The sequence below is a fragment of the Lontra canadensis genome, unplaced genomic scaffold (assembly GCF_010015895.1).
Source record: "Lontra canadensis isolate GAN:19392208 unplaced genomic scaffold, GSC_riverotter_1.0 scaffold47, whole genome shotgun sequence".
NCBI classification, from domain to species: Eukaryota; Metazoa; Chordata; class Mammalia; order Carnivora; family Mustelidae; genus Lontra; species Lontra canadensis.
The window spans coordinates 11,559,523-11,580,983 of record NW_022631041.1 but is presented as its reverse complement, the minus strand read 5'-3'; the positions used below and the strand labels follow the sequence as shown (position 1 = coordinate 11,580,983).

General features: G+C 36.0%; 1 protein-coding gene across 4 annotated transcripts in view; it reads left to right on the top strand.

The window, feature by feature from the left end:
* The window catches only part of FILIP1 (filamin A interacting protein 1), a 226,713-nt gene that overhangs the window by 49,340 nt on the left and 155,912 nt on the right, over window positions 1–21,461 (top strand). The gene's annotated exons all lie outside the window — the stretch shown is intronic.

The following is a 21,461-nucleotide window of genomic DNA, read 5'->3' as shown; positions in this document are numbered from 1 at the left end:
CTTGTTCCTTTAAGTGAACATGATAATTTGAATGAATATTCTAATCTAAGCATGATATATGAGAAAATACAGATGCACATTTTAAAAGGAATTATTTGAGTCTATTTTGTCAACTTAAAGAAAGAATTTACCCAAGACCGGTTTTGAACAGGTGATTCGTTGACAATTAAGAATGTATCAACCTTTTCAGTAAATGTTTCTATTTTCAGAAAAATTAATTAAAGCTTATATATCGAATGTGCAGGAAATGGAAATAGTACATACATTTCAGTATGCACAGTGCTTCCTGATTCTGATTGCATGACTAGTTTATGAAGTAAATGAAGCTAATCATATATAATGAATGTATACAAGTATAGTGCAAAGTGCACTTTGGTAACCTTGGTATTAGAGAATGAAACTCCTGGTACTTTAGCGGAGATGAAGTATCTTCATCTTGAAAAAGTTTTGAAAAGTCAGAACTAAATGCTTTTCATTTTGTTTTTATCTCAGGAAGGGTCACATTGTTGGCTTACAAACATATGTATAAAGCCAAAGTCTGCCATTAGTTCTCGGCATGTAATTTCTTTGGGAGTCAGTGGAACAGTGTGTAGATAACTGACTATAGCATTTGGCCCTGGGTGAAAGCCATGTTTCCTGATGAACTGATTTCTGAATAGCATTGTCTTCATGGCTGTAAATTCATCCCTGAAAATCAAAAATAGCTCAGGTTAGATCATGTGCTTCCCTCTGATACATGTACAGTCAAACCCCCCATGATCCAGGCGGATTTTGTTCTCTTGTTTGCTCAAGTTCACATGTCTGTGTTATTTTGCAATCTACTCTGTCCCCTTCACCATAAGGGTTGTTAGAGTCCACCACCATATCTCCCTCCACATTAAGGGTTAATTTTTCTAAAACAGTGCTCTGCCAATTTCTCTTACTCTTCAGTTATCTTCTGGGGCTCCTGTTGGTGCCAAACACCTAGGCTGGGTATTTTGAAAACCTTCCATCATCTGGCACGTACTTAAATTTTCCAGTTTCGGCTCCCACTACTCAACAAGTGTCCTTCTGCTTCAGATGTTTCAGATTTTGGGCCATTCTCCAAACACATGCACAGTGCGCATTTCAGTGCTATGCCTCTGCCTGTTTCATTCCCCCTGGCTGGAATACCTTTCCTCCCCTTTCTTATAGAGACCCCTGTCCACTTTTTAAAGCCCAGATAAGTGTCTTCTACTTTCACAATGATTACCTGACCATACCTTTTCAAAGTGATTCCTTTTTAGACAGTTTGGTGCTTTATTAGGATTAAGGTACTTTGGGGTAGGGTTTGTGTCTTTCAATTCAGAACAGTTTAATGAAGCATTTAGGTGCAAAGCACTGTCCTAAGCACCACTTGGTTTTAGAGCTTTTTATCCCCATGCACATTGTGGATGTTCTATTAACCCTTTAGGCTCTACATTTCTGATGATGAGTACAAGAGAAAGTATAAATAGATATAAAATCAAGAAAAGCAACTGTTAAATGTAGTTAATAACTTTTTATCTTAAAAGTTTCTCAAGGCAAGTCTTCATAGTTTTATCATGCATAGAGAAGTTACAAGTAATTCTAACTACGCTCATGTACCTGATTGTGGAGATGATGACCTTGAGAACAAACTAGAAAGAATTGTATTTAAAGACTGTAGGGTCACCTGGGTGGCTCAGTTGGTTAAACACTTTCCTTCAGCTCAGGTCATGATCCTGGAGTCCCAGGATCAAGTGCCCAGTCAGGCTCCCCCAGGGCAGGGAGTCTGCTTCTCCCTCTGACCCTCCCCTCTCTGGTGCTTTCTTTCTCTCTCTCGCTCTCAAACAAATAAATAAAAACTTAAAAAAAAAAAAAAAAAGACTGCATATATGCTATATACCTGCTTGTCCTGTGTATGCATCTACCCGCCTAAATACCATAAATCATATCACTTTTATCATCTTTTGGTACCAGATTAAATTTATAATTACCTTTCATACTATTCATTCAAATCATGGCTCCTTCTATCTGTGGGTCATCATGGATTACAATCTGTCCTGGAACATTAAAATATTTAAATATTGTGTTATGATCCTTTTTTCTTTTTTCCCTAGATATTTAAAAAATAGAGACACTTCTCAGATTTATTTTTAATCACCCATGAAAACTGTGGCCTTACTGTGTGAGATAAAACATGAATTACGATTTTGAAGCAATTTGTTTGGGTTTACTGAAAGAAAGGTATTTTCTTTATATTTTAAGATAGCCAAGGAGATTAAAATTACCCTTCTAAAAGTGTTTAGCAAGAATCATTATGGGAATTGCACAATGAAATTTGTGAAATAGCCAATATATTCATTTAGCAGTGGTTTTTCTATAGTTATATTTTTAATTTATTTTTTAGAAGTGAAACTTGGTGGCAAAATGCACATTCTAAACTAATGCTGATTGTGTTTTTCTTTTTTGGAAAATGAACATTTTTTCATAAAATGTACCCTAAGAAACAGGATTTTACAGAGCTTGCTTAATCCACATTTTTACTTATTTGTCTCATTTTATTTTTTCATACACATGGGTTTTAGGAAAACAGCACCTTGGGAAGTGAGGGGGAAGCTTAGGTTGAGATCTATTTTAGCAGAAAGATTTACGAGAGAAGTATGACATCTAAAAGACTGCAACATAAATTTATTTATACATTAATTATTTTAAACATATATAGCAATAGGAAGATTAGCTAATACAATAAATTTGTTTCCTTAAATCTGAGTTGAAAATACAAGGATATTATTATGAAGGAGGAGGCAAGGAAGGCCTGCAGCATAGGTAAGCCAGATGGCCTGGATTCAGATTTCTGCTCACTGTGACCCTGGGCAAATTACTCTCTGTGCCTCAGTTTCCTCATCTGTAAAATGAGAATAATAATACTGTCTTCCTCACAGAGTACTTTTGAAGATTAAATGAGTCAATAAAACTCAGTTGCCTGATAGAATTTTCAGTAAATGTAAAATACTATTGCTTTATCATCACACACTAATTGCAGTTTTCTGTTTATTTTGATCTTTGTTGCACACAAAATTCTTAGATACAGATAGTCTGTGAATTCAAGTTCACAGATCATAGGAAAAGCAGAAGAACATATTGTTTAAATGTGGACTCTTGTTTGGGACATACTTTGCTGCTGGGTACTGCAAGCACACATAGTTTGAACGCCAGCCAATCATTTAGCATGGAATTTATGTTTCAAACCCTCCCTTATCACTCAGCAGCCTGCTGTCTTATAGAATCATTACTAAAAAGGTTAAATAATCATCCACAGCATCGACTGTTCTATGGTTTCTATATTTGCACTTGGAGATAAATAAAGTGTGTTTATATGTAGTGCTTGGGTGTCTCTTTTATAGCCTACAACGCTGAGTAATGTATGGCAATGGAGACTTCCTCCTCTATAGAAAATAGACTATTAAATTTATCATTCTTTATTTCTTCCCTTAGATGTTTTGTTTTGTTTTACCAACCTAGTAACAGATAAAAATGAAAAGACCAAAAAAGGTCATCTCACACTAGCTTTAACCTTACCAAATGGAAATGAATTCTTGCTATTCATTGTCCTTAATCCTCTTCATTCTTCTTATACATGACAAGAAAGTATATTCCAAGGCAAACAAAAAAACCCCTGTTATATCATAAAGATGTGTGTGTATATTATGGAGTACTTACTATTCTGTATATTTAATTTAACAAAAATATTTGAAACAGTCTTATAAACAGGGAAGTTTCTTAGTAGCTTTAGCACTAACAAACGTTATGCTGGGTAGTTATGGCTTCAACCTGACCATTTGCTTTATTTTTCCCAATTGAAAGAATACATTTCTCAGAGATAAGTGAGGCAAACCGGGTTTTAGAATTATCATTCTCTAATGAAAAACTTGCTATAGAAAGAAAGAAGGAAGAAAAGAAAAAAAAATAAGAACTTTTCCTGGCCTTATAGAATACATTATCAAGGCTTTGGGGCAAAAATATAGGAACCTCAGGAAAATATATTGGCTCGTGTTCTTATTTTTCCTTAAATGGTCATTCTTACTCTGGCTAATCAGACAAGGGAAAGGCTACAGGCAGAATTCCCCTTTCCCTGTGGCAATAGTTGAGGCAGTTTGATTTCAAAGGCAAGGCAGGAGTTATGGAAGAACTTAGAATCAGGAAAGTCGAACATGAATTGAGCAGCTCTAGCTGGCTACTAACCAGCTGATTGCAGAACTTAAGAAACTCCCAGCAGAAATGAAGTAACAGGACGTTAACCAGCATCCCGGTCCCTGAGAGCTTTGCTTAAGCCGCAGCAGCACTGAAAAGTCAAAAGAAGGTTGGCGTGGTTTTTCCTTTTTGGGAAATGGTGTCAACGTGCATAATATTGGGTGATTTATGTGTTTCTGAGGTCTGTGAAAGACAGACTAAAAATTTTTAAAACAAATGCAGGAATTATCTCAAGTGATCTGACTTTGAGTCCTTAAGGTTCAGGGCTTTTTCTCTTTTTGCTTTCTTGCTTCAATTCTGTCACCTACCTCCTTTACCAAAACATAGATGATTGAACATGATTGTTGCTTCACTGGTCAAAGACCTTACAGGTCCATCCTTGAAAATAGTCTTGCAGTTTTTTTTTTTTTCCTTTTCTTTTGCAACAATTGTGACTGCAATCTTCCCAAGTTACTTTGAAGAAATGAATTATCTGCTACTTGTCTTTGTAAAGAAAAGGTGTAGGAAATCCATGAAATGAACTCATCAGAGCTGGCCAAGCGCATTCTTTAAAAAATGACTTGCTGAAGATTTAAAGCCGAAAGACAATTTGATTAAAAACAGTAGACTGTTGACATCACCAAGACAATCAAATTACTGCCAACTTGCCTTCTTTATCTAAAAGATCTTTGTAAAAATAAGGTCTTTACACACACACACACACACACACACACACACACACAAATCATAGGTGATATGGAAATAGGGATAAAAGGATTTTATTTTTTTAAATATCTCTTTAATATACTTACGTCTTAAGTAACTCATTTTGGGACCTGCTTCTTTGAGGTTCCACAGCACAACAGGAAAGGAAGAGGCATTGCTGCATTCATAATGCTATTTCAGTGGTAGCCTAAGTCCATGAGGAAATGACGGCCCGTGCCTGAATTTGGAGCCTCATAGTTACTGTGACGACAACACACACACTACTGGAAAACAAAGATGGTCTGCTTGCCAGGGTGAGCCAGGAAGAGTTTTGCCAGCTCAGATTTTTCCCAATTATTCTGTAAGTCTTGAAATGTGACACTGGAGATAGTCAAGGCTCTTTGTGTTTCAATAACTGTTTAATAAGGGATACATGCTTAGGTAGCCCAGTATTTGGGTGAGGGAGGGGCCTCACACATAAACTTAACTTTCACATGTTGTCTTGATAGATATCATCTTCTGGTTTGGACATCACCAAACCAACTGCTTCGATCACAGGCTGTTGTTTGTTTGGGTGCATAAGGAAGCCAGTTGCTTATACGTCCTCAGGGGCTCCTCAATTTGGGGTCACATATCTCCACTTTCTGTATGTTGTTCATTTTGGAGGTCATTGCCCAGCATACCAGGTGTTCCTACCAATGACTGTGCATCTAAATCCCAATTCTTACATGATGATATAATTCATAATATAATGATAACAGCTGCATATAATACATATCATCTATATATACTTTTATATAATATATATACTTATTTAGTATCTATAGATGATAATACTAGGTAGCATACACTGGAGATTATTCTGTGCCAGACATTGTGCCAAGCATTTTATTTATTGATTTTATTTACTTCTCATGACAACCCTATGAGGCACTAGCTTGAGCTTTGCTCTATGGGTTAGAAAAAAGAGGTTGGTAGATGGGAAGTAATATGCTCACTGGTAGGTTGGACATTCAAACACAGGCGGTTTGATCTTAGTCAGCCTGTATTTTCAACTACTTTCTTATAATGTAGGCAGTTGTTCAAGGAACACCTCCATATAGATGACTGTGAGATGTTTTAGTGAAAGTTGTAGGATGCGACACTGCAGGGACTCAGACTCTTCTTCTAGATCCCAAAGTAGAAACAGAAGCTTCAGTGGCCTATGGAGTTGGGCAACCCAGGAAGAGCCATGCCTGGGTACTATTCTTCCACAGTTATTGATGGGGCAATGTGTTTTTGTTTTTTTTTTTGAGGGGGTGGGGCAGAGGGAGAGAGAGAAAGAGAATCTTAAGCAGTCTTTATGCCCAGCACAGAGCCCAATGCTAGGCTCAATCTCACAACCCTGAGATCATGACCTGAGCTGAAATCAAGAGTCAGATGCTTAAGTGACTGAGCCAACCAGGTGCCCATGCTTCTTGGTTTCTACATGGCCAGTTGATTCACTGGGAGAGGGTGGCGTGGAACATTTGCTTTTATGAGTTATTATGGCTGCTTTTGTAGCCAGATCTTTTGATCCCATTGGGGTTTGGTTTCCTTGTGTTGCCTCTGCTGACAACTCAGAACCCCACCTTCTGTTGTAACATTCAAAATGCTCTGCTGATCTCTGCCTTGGTCATTAGCATTCAGTTTGTTAAGTGGGTTCAAGGGGGAGTCCTACAAAATACTTATTCCGGGTGTTGGTATCAGTGTTCCCTGAAGAAGTCTTTGGTGGTGCATGTACATTGGATGGAGGAAGGAATGAAGAAGGGAATAGAAGTACTCTTTCCATGTAAGAGCTCTCATAGGCTACCAAAACTTTGCTTGGGTAGTGAGTTGTCAACCTGGCAGCATGTTTCTCCTTGAGAAAAAAAACAGAGATCTTGCTACAGTCTAAGGAAAATCACCTGATACTTTCAGACAGTGGTTTGCTACTGTGATAAATAGCATGGACTATTTTATTTGACATTTTATTTAATTCTTTTATCTTTATTAACCAAGAATGACTATTAATGATGCTAATGTCTGATCATTTGGATATAATTAAAATTGGATATAATTAAAACTTACATGAATGACATTTAACTTTTGGATTATTTGTAGTAAAAGGAAAGCAGTTCTAATAAAATTTTGATGGAGTAGATAATGTTTTGCTTTTTCTTATGCCAGTGTCCATAAATACTCTATGTATCAAATACCACAGGTGATAGGATTGAAAATCCTAGGAATGTGAATGTTTCATGTGAAGCAAGCACATAACAGAATGAATCTCTACTCTTGGAAAAAATTTATTCTACAAATTGAAAACAGTATCTTTTCAAAAATATATTCACATACCTTGACACACACCACACCGCGCCCCCCCCCGCCCACCAACATACACATAAACAGTTATTTCTGGTCAATACATAGGATTTATACCACTGCTTGCTTACTTGACATGCTAAACATTTTCCCAAAACAAATATACTTTTTGCTCTGTGGTATAGGTTAATTTACTCCAAAGTAAAGGTAGCAATATATTATATTTCATCAAGTCCCTCTATCTCATTCACATGATCTCCTGATTTCCTTTTAACAAATAAACCCAGAAATTCCCTTATGTCATTTCTTACCTTTCTGTAAAAGGGCACAGCAGTATCAAAGGAGAGAAAGGATTAGTGTCTCCACTGGGGACAAAGGACTGTTGGCTTCTAGAATGTCCCCCCACCCCCTTCTTTTTTCTCATTCGGTTATGGCAACAAAATTGATACAGTCTCTTAAGTGGAAGATAGTAACAATTTATCATATTAATGCAAGAACTTTCTGTCAGAGCTCTTGGTTCTTTTTGTACTTCTGTACCTGGTCTGATTTCAAGCAGGAATGGGAGCTCTGAGTCTCACATTGTTGATGATTATACAGCTTTGGTCTTGGAGCCACAAGTACCCAGCAGGAAACTGAACTCTTAGTTCACTTGAAATTATCAGATCACTTAGTCTTGTGGTTCTCAACACTCTCTGTGCATCAGGATCTGCAGGGAAGCTCTAAAAATTTAAATGTCTGGGGCTGTGCCCCAGAGGTTCTGATTAAAGTTGATCTGACTAGGTTTTTGGAAGCTTTTATGTGATTTCAGTGTGCATCCAGGATGGTGAACCAGTTATCTAGCATAACCTCATCACTTAAAAGAAGATAGTACTAAGATGAAGAAAGAAGTCACTCAGCAGAAGTTACGAATTCCAGTCTATTACCCTTTTTATCACATGATCATTACAAACAATAAAGTAGCTAATATTTAATGAGTGTTTCTATGTATTAGGCACTAGCAGCCCCATGAGGCATATATTCATGTACTCTACATTTTATAGATAAAATGGCTGAGGGAATTGTCCAAGGCTCTCTAACAAGTAGGTGGCGGATCTGGGATCTGAGTCAGGCAATTGGACTCCTCAGTTTGTACTCTTAATCTCTTCATTGTTCTGCTGGTCTGGAGCTAATTCTGAGAATACAAGTTTTGAATGGTAGCTGTTTCCTTGTTTCAGCATCAAGGTTCTTGTGGCAGCTGGCCTTGGTGCTCTGATAACTAAATGAGCTTTCTGCTTGGCCAATGATTGGGTTCTTGCTTTCTCTGTTTTCCCAACAAGTGAGTTATGTGGAGGCAAACTGTTCTCTTAGACACTGTTCCAAAGTGCTCCATTTCCCCAGTAACTTTGTTTCTACATACTGTCTTTCCATTTCCTTGTGGACTGATATATATATAATATTCTACCTTACTTTTGGGCGCATATTTTTCTTCCCCCAGTGGAAATTTTAACCAAAAACTCTAGTCTCCTGTTCAGACCTTTGACTTTTCCCCTAGTCCTGTGACTTTGGCTGGGTTCACTATTTTCCCTGGGATTCCCCTTTCTGGAACTTACATACCACCCTTTAACTTCTCATGATAACAGCAACAACAGGAAGGGATTAATTACTTTACTTCTTCTACAGCAGCAGGTGCACTGGAAACAAGCTGGTCTGTCCTGACTCACTGGTCCCATGGACCAGTGGGTCAAGTACCCTGCAGACGTTTTTAAGACTACACTTTTTGGAAGCCTGTATAGAATTAGTTTTCTGATTGCTTCTATAAGTTTGAAACTCTACAGAGCAATATTTTTACATCTCGGGGAAAATCTATATACATTTGTCTGGTTAAATCATACCTTACCAAGATGAAAATCACCAATGGCAAATCCTGTAACACAGATTATTCTAAGCAATAGGACCTAAACAAAAAGTGAGAGATTATAATTATTTTGATTAATATTTATATGTAAATTTTTAAAAATTAACATGAAACTAGGTTAGATATGACTTGGGATGATTTTTAGAAACACATTGCACAAAATAAGTCCTCAAAAAGTGTTTGCTAAATTGAATCCATTAAATGTAGATTTAAAAAAATAAATGTCTTGGAATTGAGAAAGTAAACATCACTGACAAATTTCCAGTGATTGGATTGAACATAATTTTTTTTTTATAAACATGGGAATAACAATCAGTAACCATGGGTGATTATCTGTCTGCTTTTCTGTATTCTTTTTAACCTTATTTGTCACATATTGCTATTATAAGAATACAAATTAAAAATCAACAAACATTTACAATGTCCATTAGAGTATCAGAGAATAACCAACACATAGCTAAATGAGTGGAAGCTGGACTCTAGCTATGATTAGCATGATATAGATGTATTTCCAGTAACAGGCTAAAACACTTACTTTAAGATAGTGGTATATTGCAGCACCTGACTGGTTCAGTTGGTAGAGCATGTGATTTTTTATCTAGGGGTTGTGAGTTTGAGCCCGACATTGGGCATAGGGATTACATAAAAAAAACAAAAACAAAAACAAAAACCAATAATAAATACAGTGTTATAAGACAACTGTTGTCCCAAGTCTAATTGCAAATATTTGCCCCTCATCTTTTCACTCATGTACTGTAACACTTATGAAAAAACCATAAACAGGCTCTTATTATGGTTTATTAGTTGGAAATGTTCTCATCCTCAGAAATCTATTTTGGAGTTAGGATTGCTCCACTCCCCTGCAAGTGGTAAAGCAACAGCTGCCATTTAATAAATGTGTCTGCTGACAGCTCCCGCTGATGAATACCACTGAAGTTCCCTATCGGCATCAATATTACCCACATTATTCCAAAAGGAAATATTGATTATAGTTGCTTGACATTGTCTTAATTTCACCATAGCTTTCTTCCCAGCATCACTTCCCCCAAATTCCAATGATGCTGTTATTTACATCACCATTCACATCTTCCAGGGAATAAAGTCCCAGTGGAACACATGTGTTCCTGGTGATGTATTATGATGGAATCTCACCAAAATGAACACGTGAAATGCTGAGCTCAAACAGAAGAGTGGACAAGAGAGAAAACCAGATGAAAGTGACTTGTAGTTTCTCAGAAAGTGAAGAATTTTGTCTTTTTTTGAGAGTGAGAGAGACAGATTAGAAGAAAAAAGAGGGCTCTTGTTTTTCCACATGATATGAATACATATTTAAAGTCCTACAACTTGATTTATGTCTGGATTACTTTAATTTCTGTTCCCAGAAACTTTCATAAGATTTGGACTTCCACAGTATTAACACTAGTATTGTGTGAGAACTTAAGAGGATTTGAGCTGTATGAAAGGAACTGATTGTAGAGTGATTTATGTATGTCAGGCACTGAGCTAAGGATTGGGATACAATAATGAATATTATATTATCTCTACTTTCTAATAGGTGCTACAGGTAAAAACAATGGCAATTTCCATGCCATGTGACTAGTGAGTAAATGGTATTGTGGGAGCACCCTCCTGGTTTTGGGTAGTCAGTGATTGGTTTAGTGATTACAGGTGGGATGAAGTGACTCTTGCTTTGGGAAAGAGGGACTATTGAGGCTAAAAACAAGAGGGACTGACAAAGTCCAAGGGAATGCAGCAGAAATGAATGTGATTAAAAGTTTCAAATATCTGATTTGTCTCAACGAGTCCGTACAGCTTTACAAATGGTGGGCAACTCATAAATTACATACTTTCCACTTACATGATAATTTTAATGCTTTTTTAAAGAATAATGCAATGAAGAGAATGCACTATGTACATATATTTTCGTCATATTTAAGTCTGTAATGGTCACAATGAACCAGCCAAATACTCACCTTGTGGGCTAGAAAATTCTTGACCCTCACCACCATCCGCACTCTGAGTTTTCTTTCAGAACAGTGACCACTCTTAGTGTGTCTGAAGGGGGGCATGACTACTTCTTATACAATTATTTGCTTTAGGGCTTTCACAAGTTCGTGTACTTTGAAAAGTACCTACATATATTCAACACTTCACTGCAAGTGCCTACTGCTGCTGGAGGAAGAAACCGGAGTGAATAGCCAGGAATTTTTTGAAGTGCAAGTTGGGAGGACTGCCTTACCACATATTAAAATAAATTTTGAAACCACATTCATTAAAACACTTTGGTGGTGGTGTCAGAATCAGTTCATATCCAACAAGGAGATCAAGGGAAAATAACAGAAAGACCAGAAAAATAGACACCTGCATATTAGAGGGTTGGGAAGGAGAGGCATTTCAAATCAGAAGAGAAAATATGGATGTTTCAATGCAAGTTGAAATACCTGGGGGAAAAAAGAAATTAAATCTCTACATCATACCTTAGACGAAAATATATACTAGATGCACCAAAAATGTAAGTGTAAGAAAATGAAACTGAAACAGTTGAATATAGGATAGATAATAGGTAGATGGCGGGGAGGGGGAGATCTTGAACAAGACAAAAAAGCAGTAAAACAAGGCTAAAATATTTCACTATAAAAACTGAAAAATTTTACACAGAAAAAACCCAATCTCATGAGCCAAGTACAAACAGCAAGCTAGACAAAAATACTTTTGACAAAAATAGTCAAGGACTAATATCCTTAATATAAAGAGCTCTTTTAAATGAACAAAAGAGATACAACAACCGAAAAGGGAACAAATGACATAGGTAAATGACCTATAATAAATGTGTGAAAAACTATTTAACCTCACTGATAATTACAAATTCAAATTAAAAGGAGATAGTATTGTTTCCACCAACAAGGACTCTAAAGAATTCAATCCCCAGTATGGGGAGGATGTGAGGAAATGGATGCTATATACTGCTGATGAGAAAATCAACGAGAGCAAGCTTCCTGAAAAGCACTTAGACAATATGTGGTAAAAATCCTTATAATCAGAAAAAAAAAAATAAGGTCACTTCCATTTTGAAAAATAGAAGAGTCAAAACACATGTGATGCTTTGAGAATGCATTGTTTCTCTTCCTCCTATTGTTCTCAGATATTGTCTATTGATTTCTAAAAGTCTGGCAGACCTGGAAGCCCTTATTTAAAAAAAAAAAGTGCACATACTTCTTCCTCAGTAGCTTGATAGGATTTCCTAGACGAGATCTTGCTCCATTAAGAGTTTTTTAAACAAGTCTGCATTGTCCATTTTGCCTAACATTGAACTGTCAAGTACCTCTTGATGGCAATGTATTTCCTGAGTAATGTTATTATCAAAACCTAAACTGATAACCAAAATTGACACATATATGACTGGATCGTGAGGCTGAGGACCAAGTAGCAGGTGGATGAAATGAGGGAAAGGAGCAAGGAATTCTTTGCCTTTGATCACATCTTTATGAGAGATGAGGAAGCTGGGACCCAGAAAGTCTGACTTTCTCAAGATCATGTAGCTTATTAATTCAGGTATAAAATTCACAGACAAGCATGGTATTGTGCAGCGTATTTTCCTGGAATTTAGAACATGACCCATCTTGGGTTATTTCCCAAGATAACTGTTGTATAAGAGCTCAGGCTTTCTCTGCCTCATCCAGCCCCTGGTACCTCCCCTGCCAGGCTTTTCAGAACCTCAGCAACTTACTACTCATCAATTCTGCCTGTCATTCCAGGAGATGGATGGAGGCTGTTACAGAGTGGTGTGTGGTGTGTATGAATCCTCTGAGGGATCTTGGGAGGGTGGTACATCCTGTGAACAACGCCTAGCTGCTTCCCACTGGTGTGAAAGCGGGGACATTTTGTGAATGGGTAGGGAAGAGTATGTAAGTGCAATCTCACCCAAGACTTTGTGTGCTGGTATTCTTGTTCTTTCTTCTGGGAAGTCTTTTTTGGGAAGAAGTTACTCCTGAAAGGTTATGTAGAGTGAAGGCAGGCACTAACCCTTTTAAACCAAGCTGATTATTTAGATCTTCTTTTGCTGTTTGGTCATGCAAGATGCGCTAAGATGAGCAGTGGTGCTTATCATTTTGGTTGTCCTTCCAGGCACTCTTTCATACACTGGGCTTAAGTGAATGAGTTCCCTTTTACTTCTCTCAGACCCACAGATAAAGAGGAGTGAGACCAAATGTTAAAGGCATATGTTTATTGCACTTCATTTTGCTCATTTTATTGCTTTTCACAGATACTGCAATTTTTAAATTTTTATTTATTTATTTTTTTTACAAATTGAAGGTTTGTGGTAACCCTGTGTTGTTTATTGGCACCATTTTCCTCAACAGCATCTGCTTACTTCATGTCTTTATATCACATTTGGTAATTCTCACAATATGTCAAACTTTTTCATTTTTAGTGTATTTGTTATGGTGATCTGTGATCAGGGATAATGACTTGCTAAAATTTCAGATGATGGTTAGTATTTTTGTAGCAACAAAATATTTTAAATTAAGAAATGTACATTTTTTTAGACATAATGCTATTGTATACTTAATAGACTACAGGTAGTGTAAATGTAACTTTTATATGTACTGGGAAACCAAGTGGATTATTCTCCAGGAAATATACACCTTGAGGAAGGGACCTGCCATTTCTTCTAGACTGTTGTACAACAAAACAGAATTTGAAGTACAAATTACCACTCAATATGGCAGTCAGAGTAGATGCTTGGGAACTGGAAGATGGTCTGACTTGACTAAATCTTCTCAAGTTTTTTTTTTGTTTTTGTTTTTGTTTTTGTTTTTAAATAGGCCCATATCCAATATGTGGCTTGAGCTCATGACACTGAGATCAAGATTCACATGTTCTAGAGACTGAGCCAGCCACGTGCCCCTCTTCTCAGTGTTTTGTTTGTTTTTCTATTCTGGAATTTTCTATCTTAAGAGATTGGAGGAACCTGGTGTGAGTACCATGATTATAAAGGGGTGTTTAATATACACAGAAAAGGTCAGAATTTTGGTTACATAAAAACCTCAGTTAAATTCCAGAAAATCTTCCTAAGTGCTGTATTTAAAGGAGCATTATAAATTGTAGGTTTAAAATATGTATGTGGAATGGATTGAATACAATTTTCTAAAATATTCTTGAAAAGATTCTATATAATGATGGTGTGAAATTACTTTTTTTAAACCCAACTTAGTGTCCTCACTAAGAGTGGTTGATTTATTTGTTTAATTTGGTTCAAACCAAACTGAAGTCTACATATAACCTGCTATGCTGTGTATGATCTGGACCTAACTATAGGAGCAATTGTCTATGTATTTTTCTACTTAACAGTCCAATTAAACTGAATGGCAAATTAATAATATCACATTGAATAAGAAAAATTTGGTCATTTTATTTATTTATTTTTTAAAGATTTTATTTATTTGACAGACAGATCATAAGCAGGCAGAGAGAGAGAGGAAGCAGGCTCCCTGCTGAGCAGAGAGCCAGATGTGGGGCTTGATCCCAGGACCCTGAGATCATGACCTGAGCCGAAGGCAGAGGCTTTAACCCACTGAGCCACCCAGGCGCCCCAGAAAAAGTTGGTCATTTTAAAATGGCTTAATGGCTTAGTTCATATGGCCAAATAGATAAGGAATATTTTATCCAAATTCAAAATTCAATAAGATACTCTCTGGAGGTCACGATGCCAAAATTGTATGTATGTATGTATAGCCTACCTTCTTCAATAAAAGATTTAAAAGGTTATCATATAGATTTGGTACAGATTGTTATACATTGTCCCAAATAAAACCATAATGTTGCTATATTTTTATTTTTTAATTAATAAAATAGATTTATTTATTTGAGAGAGAGAGTGCATGCACACGATGGGGGAGGGGCAGAGGAAGAGAGAGAGAATCTCAAGCAGACTCCCCATTAAGTGTGGAACCTGACATGGGACTCAAACTCATGACCCTAAGATCATGACCTGAGCTGAAATCAAGAGTCAGATGCTGAACTGACTTGAGTCACTAAGGTGCCCCATAATGTTGCTATTTTTTTTAAATAAATCATTTCTTGGCTAGCAAATATACAGACATTGAGCTTTCTCCAAAATACATTTGTTTTCTTTATTTTTCTTTAATTTGATACAATCATGAACTGATAGAAAAGTAAGAAGTATTTTTTTCCCCTGAACCATTGGAGAGTAAGTTTCAAACCTGATGTCCTATCATCCTCAGTTTTTCAGTGTGTATTGCCACAAACAAGGCTATTCTCCTACATAACTATGACACAAACATCAAGATTAGGAGATGAACGTTGATACATTACTACCATCTAATCCTATGGACTTGTTCAGGTTTCCCAGTTGTCCCAGCAATGTCTTCTAAGCAAAAGGATTTATTTCTGAATTACATATTGGATTTAGTGGTGCCTCTTTATTTAATCCTGGAGCATTCCCCTAGTTCTTCCTTGTCAGTTTTGAAGACTACAGGACATTTATTTTGTAGAATGCCTCCTCATTTGGGGACTGTCTCATGTTTCCTTATGTTTAGATTTAGGTTATGCAGCTTTGGCAAAGCATTTGTTTTTAATGTCCCCAAAAGTCTTCTTTGATACCAGATATAACTTTATAACTTTATAACTTTACTGACACAAGAAGTCTTAAATCTAAATTTTGATTTTCCTATGATTCCATCCTCTGCAACTTTAACATCATTTCTGACATTTATCTAGCCTGTTTTGCTGCATGAGTTGTGGTAGAAAGTCTCACCATTTACTGCCTTCGGTGGTCTTACTCAGGGTTTCTCAACTGCAACATAATTGACATTTTATGCTGTATAGTTTTTTATTGTGGGGATCTGTCCTGTGCCTTGTAGGCTGTTTATCCTTATGTATCATTAGCCTCCATCCACTAGATACGAGTAGCCCTTCCTGCTCTAAGCTGTGACTAATGAAAACGTATTTAGAATTGACATATATTCCTTGAGGGGTGAAATTGCCCCTGGTTGAGAATTCCTGGGGTAGCACATTTCTTTTACTGGTCTGACCTTTACTGGTATTCAAATCCTCCTGAAACAGTAAGAGAATACTTTAAGCAATTTCTTTTCTTCTAATTGAGTTCCATCTTCCTTTAAATCCTACCAGAATATTGTACCACATTCTAACATTGATATTTTCTTTCAATTCTAAATATATGTAGTTCTTAGTTTCCAGTGAGACCTTGGCAGCACAGGAGACTTGCTGGACTTAAGGCACCAGGACAAGACTTTTTTTGGTGTTTGTATCTCTTTAAACCTTGTTTGTCTTTCAAAGTCTATTAAGAAAACAGAAGCAGATACCTCACACTTTCCTCCACAGTAAATGGGACTTTTAAATTCCATTGTTCTCTTCGTTCCTCAAGGGCACTTATTATTTGGTCTATACATTTTAGCAAGTAATTATTTTCCATTTAGTACTTTGTTTTATACCTTTTTGTTTCTTTGCTCATTTTCAACTTACTGTTTTGTATTCCTATCTCACTGGAGGCTCTTGAAGGCAAAGATATACCTCCTCTGTGTTCCCCACAATCCTGGTATTTGGGTAATCTATGTTTTCAATGTCCCCAAAAATAAATACAGGATTTAATTCAACTCAACTGCTTTTGCTACAAGTGATTAAGAATTGAATATTTTAGAATATGAGAGATTCCCACCAAGCTTACCTCTAGAAAGTACAGAAAAAGAATTTAGCAACATATATAAATTTTTCTACTATTTTATATTTGTTAGTCATTTGCCTTATTCTCATGAAATTAATGGAAGTGATATCTGTTCTGTCAGTGGGAAGGTGAGCTTGTCTCATGTAAATGGTCTTAACATGGTTAGTGCTCTGACCAGAACTGTCCTACTTGAGGAGTTCTTTTCTCCTCCACAGCCTTTTCATTTTGTGAACAAAATTGTGTCACATGCCTCTCAACAATTGCAGAATATATATGTCACCACTTGAACATTACCATAACAACCAGCTGGATTTTTCTCTCACGTAGTAAATTTGGTTAATTGTAACATATTTGGGTTTTTTTCAAAAGCATTTTTTACCTTTCACCAAGTCCAGGATGCTCATTTTTCTGTTGACTGTAGAAATGATAAGCCATTTCTCCAAATTTTGACAAATACAGAGGTCGTATAAGATTTCATTGTTATTATGGTCAAAAATACTCAGTCAGAAATATATTTTGCCAAGAAAAAAATAATTTTGTTTTGATTTTAGTGGGAAAAAGCACTTTATTAAAATTAACTACAAAACCAAGCAATTCTTCCAGTACCAAATTGGTAAGCTTCCTTGCAGTGCCTATAGTATTTCAACATTAATATTTTTTGAGATAAAACCTAGATGTAAATGTAAGTATGTTTAGTATTCCAAATGCTCAGTAAATAAATCAGATGAAATTCTTATTTACTAAGTAATGAAGCTGGTAAGAAAATGTTCTAAGAGCATACTGTTGTTTTTAAAAAGCTAGGAATAGCTCTTAGTATTTTAATAAACTTAGAAGGACAGATATATTCTCCAAGATGGTATATATGTTTTTTACTTCCTATGTAGCATTATGTAATTTTAAATACAAACCAGTATTGTTATAAATACAGTGACTGCAGAAATATATCTTAGGCAGGCTTGGCCTTGGGCTGGTTGGGCAGTGCTGAACCTGGAAAATCGACCCACCATTCACCAGATCTTGCAGTAAACACCAGAACTGTCACCAATCATACCTGTGTAAATGCAGATACTCCTCTAAGACTCCAAAACATAGATTAGAAAAAATAGCACATTGCCAAGTTCAGTCTTAGGCTGTATTTTCCTTTTCCTTTTGTCTACAACTATCTCAATATTTCCCTATTTTTGTAATTATTCCTAAGGGAAGGGAATGAAAGCAAGAGGGTATTAAACACTTTTAGAGATAGCAAATGGAAGCATGTTAAGTGGCCCCCAAAGAGCTGAAGACCTTTAGAGGAGTCAAAGACCAGGAAATTTGGTGCAGTCACTGGGAAAACTTCTGGGGGCCCTGCTCTGTACAACAGTCTTCAAGCTCTTCAATTTCTCTATTCTTAATATAAAGGAAGTTAATGACCATAAATCCTTTGTTCCTCCTTAAGATATTTCCAAATTTAAATCACCTTCACATTCGGAAGCCTGTGTAGTGATTAAAATTTCTCCAAGAAGCTGTTGTATTAAAGCAGGGAAAGCCCTGAAGATTCAAATTCTACCTATATATTTGACTTTTGTTTGTTATAAATGGAAACGGCTTTCAAAAGACCCTACATTATTTTCCTTTGAATGTTGTATAATGAACTCAGTGTTTCTGTTTTAATTTTAAAAATCAATTTTCTACTTACCACTTCTCCACTGCTGATAAAGAAGTGTCTTTTCTTAAAACCTCATTGGATAGTTAGTCATTTTCGTTTGGATCTTGCTTTCATTATTCATTTATTTGACACATTGTTTTTAAGGGCCTGCAATGTTACTGTATCATAAATAGGCACTGTGGGGGGTAACAAAGCAAATGTAGATATTATCCTTCCTCGGGATTTTCTCTGAAGTAATAAAAACACACCTTGTCTTCCCCAGTTGAATCAGTTTGAAAGTAGAACTGATTTCATATCCTGACTCTGCTGACTGAAGCAGTGTATTTGCTACCACTCCCACAGCCTTCCCTCTAGAGTATAGACTTTAATTAGAAAAGTGGAAAAATATTAAAAGCGGTAATGATAAAAGAAAGGTAAAAATATGGTTAAGAGACTTTGAGATTTGGAATGTGCTGTTTCTTTCAATCTCTATGGGGCTTGAGATGGGGTTTTGGGAAGAAGTAAGATTTATGATGTACTTTATAGTATGTCTCTGTGACCAATATATGTGTCGTGGAGATAATTTGATGCTTTTAGTTCTTTAAATATTGCTTCTTAAATAAATCCATTCAGTCCATTAACCATAGTTAATGTTTTCCCACTGGTTTGTACATGTCATAGCTTAAGACCAATGTAGACTAACAGGGAAGGAGAAAGAAAAATTAGTACATTCATGAATTATTCTCTGTTCTCACTTTAGACAAGTTAATTTTCCTTAAATTATCAGGTTCTGTCTTAATCATAGGCCACTTGTGGTTATCAAGAAATAAATGTTTATATGTTTGGCCTTCACAGTTTTACATTTCACACTAAAAGCCTGATTCAATTTGTCCTTCAACACTCTATCACAAAACAGTCAATGTGGGAATCAAAATTCTAAAAAATGGATAATTCTTAATTATAAAACTTTTCTTACAATGAATATTGAACTAAGACTTGAGAAAGACCATTCTGTTAAATTAACATTCAGATGGTGATAATTGCATTAAGGAGGTTGACTCTTGTTTCCAGAGTAACCATTTTAGAAATTACAGAGCATTTATGTCTCAGTATCCTGGATGGGTAATTCAAACTTCACCCAAATAACACCCAAAAACTTCACCCATAAAGCAGCCACAAAAAATATAGGTCCACCCAAGATTACCTTTTATTTTTTTAAGACGAGAGGGTAAAGGATATGGAATAATGTGAAGTTTCTTTTGATTCCCTAGTACTATGAAGGAAAGGAATTAATAGCTTAAATAAAGGAAGAAATGTCCTAGATTATATTAAGTCTGTTGTTTCACTGATTTCACTAGTTTAAAGCAACTTTACTTGCAATGCTTGGTTATAACTTGATCACTTACTTTCCACATGTAGAAATACATTAAAAAATAATTTGCACATGAAAAATCAATTAAAATTACCTCAGTAATAGATTCTTCTTATTAAAAAATGAGACTTTAACAGGTTAAATTGAAGTACTCTTTGATTAGTCCCATCTCCACTGTCTCTGCCTTAGTCCTCTCTTTTAGAAATGGTCACCATTAACAATGTATAATATGCTTCCAGACCTTTCTCCACAGGGATAGAAAAGATATCTCTGTTGGTATATATATTTTAATGTAAGTAGTATATCTGTCATTTTGCTTGACAATACGGCTTATACAGTTTTTCATGTTAGTGAATGGAAGTTCACTTCATTCTAGAAAATTGCAGCATGGTCTTCCATAGAAAGGGAATAATTATTTATTTAGCTATTCCTGTTTTATGAATATTTAGGCTGTTTTCAAGTTTTCATTGTTATAAATAACAGGACATTAATTTTTTAAAAAGATTTTATTTATTTATTTGACAGATACAGATCACAAGTAGGCAGAGAGGCAGGCACAGAGAGAGTGAGAGGAGGAAGCAGGCTCCCTGCTGAGCAGAGAGCCCAATGTGGGGCTCCATCCCAGGACCCTGGAATCATGGCCTGAGCTGAAGGCAGAGGCTTTAACCCACTGAGCCACCCAGGCACCCCCAGGACATTAATTTGAAAAAGAATTTATATTTTAAAAAATATTGAGGTTTTCACCTATGAATGTGGTATATTTTTTCCTTTATTCAGGCCACCTTATTATTTTTCAGTTAAATTTTTAAATTTTTTTTCCATAGAGGCTTTATTTCTATTAATTTTATTACTAAGGACTTTATAATTTAATATCTGTTACTGTTGGGAATGTGATTTTCTCCCTAGTTGCTTTTCTAAAAAAAAGATTTATTTATTTATTCTAGAGAAAGAGAGTGAGCAGGGGGAGGGATAGAGGGAGAGAGAGAATCCCCAAAGGACTCCCCTCTGAATGCAGAGCCCTGAGATCACAGCTTGAGCCGAAATTAAGAATTGGATGCTCAACCTACTGAGCCACCCAAGCACCATCCCTCCCACCCAGTTACTTTTTAAAAACCACAGAGGTCAATGTATGGCAAAGTTGTTGACTTTTAATGCTGATTTTGCATCTTACCATTTTCCTGAACTTTCTTCTTAGTGGTAATAGTTTTTCATTTGGTTCTGTTTAATTTTCTAAGTAGATTATCATGTTTTCTGACACTAATAGTAGTTTGTCTCTTATTTTCCAATCCCTATATCACTTAATATGGTTTTACTTATTTAGTTCCATCGGCTAGGATATCCAGCCTGATGTTAAATAGTAGCAGTGGCATTCTTGTTTTGTTCCTGACCTTAAACACAATATTTCTAATAATGTGTTTGCTGTATTTTGGAGGGGTAGATACCTTTTAACAAATTAAGGAAGTTTCTTTCTTTTCTTAGCTTTCGTACACACACAAACACACATACACTCTCATATACACACTCACATATATATGTCCACAATTGAGTTTTTGGGATATCATTTAAATTATTTTTTTCCTGAACCATATGAAGTATGTTAATGAATAATACTGGTTGTTCACTATTA